The 2,444-nt window shown below is 38.5% G+C and overlaps 1 pseudogene; it reads right to left on the bottom strand.

Annotated features, from left to right (window-relative positions):
• Nucleotides 1-592: 592 nt before the first annotated feature.
• Nucleotides 593-2,444, bottom strand: part of LOC123017358 — a 4,745-nt pseudogene continuing 2,893 nt past the window's right edge.

The raw sequence follows: 2,444 nt of genomic DNA, 5'->3' as shown, positions 1-2,444 counted from the left end.
GGGTGTACTCACTTTTGTTGCCAGCAGTTTAGACATTAATGGCTGTGTGTTGAGTTATTTTGGGGGGACAGCAAATTTACACTGTTATACAAGCTGTATACTCACTACTTTAATTGTAGCAAAGTGTCATTTCTTCAGGGTTGTCATATGAAAAGATATAATAAAATATTTACAAAATGTGAGGGGTGTACTCACTTCTGTGATATACTGTAAATCCATAGTCATCTTCCTCATTTAATAATATATTTTCCAAGAAAGCCAAGATATTGTGAATGCCAGATCTTCTATAATATTATGAGTATACAATCCCAGACTTTCAGCTGAGAGCACAAAATTATGCATTTCTACTCAGAAATGAGTGCACAGAATTATCTGATTTATTATAAAACCAAGATGCTGTAGTTTAGTGGTTAGAATGGTGGACTAACATTTGGGAAAAGTAGTTGAGACGAGACGAAATGAGACAAGACATATTAAAAACATATTTTAATGCATAAGTGCATGACTCAATAATGGGGATTTCAAAATCACATTGTCAAACAATGTTCAAAGATCAGACATATTTCATCTATTTTGTGTGTCTGTGTGGGATGGGGGAGATAATGAATGAAGGAATCAAAAGATAAAGAAGCCTGTGATGAATACTGGAAATGGCTAAATGTACCAGCACTTGACTAGTTACATAAAAATAAAACACAAAGAATTCAATCACATTGGTTCATTACTTCTTCCTCCTTATTAGACTTTGCTTGCTGTTCAGCTCAGGCTTCAGCAAAATAACATAACATTTGGGAAAAAATATGCAACCAAGTAAGCCAGCACTGGAAGCTAAGATGGAGAAGATCTCCACAGCCACCATGTATTTCCCCTTGGTGCTCAGGTAGGTGGGAACAAATGATAACCAAACACTGCAAAACACTAACATGCTGAAGACAATGAACTTGGCTTCATTGAAACTGTCAGGCAATTTTCTGACAAGGAAAGCCACCATGAAGCTGATGATGGACAGAAGTCCCATGTAGGCCAGGACACAGTAAAACATGATGACAGAGCCTTCGTTGCACTCTGCAATGATCTGCCCTGGTACAGAATGCATGTTCATATTTGGGAAAGGGGGGAAAGTTCCCAGCCATAAGGCACAAATGCCTGCTTGGATAAAAGTGGAGGAAAGGATCACAAGGACAGACAGCCTTCTTCCCATCCACTTCCTCATGTTTGACCCTGGCTTGGTATCCATGAAAGCCATAACCACAGTGATGGTCTTGGCTAATACACAAGAAACTGCCACACAGAAGATTGTGCCAAAAGCAGCTTGTCGGATAAGGCAGTTTACCCTGCCAGGTGGGCCAAGGAAAATCAAGGAGCAGAGGAAGCAGAGCAGAAGAGAGATGAGTAGAGTGTAGGTGAGGTCCCTGTTGTTGGCCTTCACTATGGGGGTATCTTTGTGCTTAATAAAAATTCCAAGCACCAAAGCTGTGACCAATGTGAAAGAAAGAGCAACTGAGACTAGGCCAATTCCTAGAGGTTCTTGATAAGACAAAAATGTTATCACTTTGGGGTTGCATCGGTCTCTGCTCTCATTTGAGTAATGGTCATCTGGGCATTGTAAACATTCATCCATATCTGGAAAAAGAAGAAATGATATTTTGTCAGTCACTGTGCCAACATTAATGGAAAATTACTCTGAATATACTATTAAATGTGATGTTGCAGCCCCAGTGTTTCAACCTGCTGAATCAGTATGCAAAGCCATTTTGTAAACCTTGTAATTTTTTGCATTAATTGCCAATCCATTGGGCATTGTAAGCATTCATCCAACCCTAGAAACAAAGAAAAGATATAGTGTCCATTACTGCACCAATATTTATGGAGAACAACTAAATCCTAAATTTATGGCATGTTATGTACAACCATGTACACATATCATGCATGCTGGTGGATTACACTGCCATCACAATCTCCTTCCTTACATATTCGTTAAGTATGAAAATATGGAAAATTACCATGACCTGGAGTCAATATCATATGGAACTCTGACTTAGCATGGAGATGCACATATTCTAGTCATTTATCACTTGTCTTCATAAATAGAGAATGGTCAACATTCAATACCAAAGCCATGGAATATATGGGGAAAACACATGTAATATTGTCAATAGAATCATTATGGACCCACAAACCATTTTTGACAGCTGCAGGTTTTTATCCCTTTTTGTTTCGATGAAAGGAGGTACAATTGTCATGAATGGACAAAATTAAAGAACTGCAATTCTGAAAATTTTCCAATGGCACAAATATCAGGTTTTGTTACGGAGCTTTTATTTCTGAGTAATCACAAAAGCCTTCAATCTTGTGCAAGTATTCAAAGGATATTCTCTCTCTCTCTCTCTCTCTCTCTCTCTCTCTCTCTCTCTCTCTCTCACACACACACACACACACACACA

This window comes from Varanus komodoensis, unplaced genomic scaffold (genome assembly GCF_004798865.1).
Source record: "Varanus komodoensis strain SLA01 unplaced genomic scaffold, ASM479886v1 scaffold918, whole genome shotgun sequence".
In the NCBI taxonomy this organism is placed as follows: domain Eukaryota; kingdom Metazoa; phylum Chordata; class Lepidosauria; order Squamata; family Varanidae; genus Varanus; species Varanus komodoensis.
This window is presented reverse-complemented; position numbering and strand designations above follow the sequence as displayed.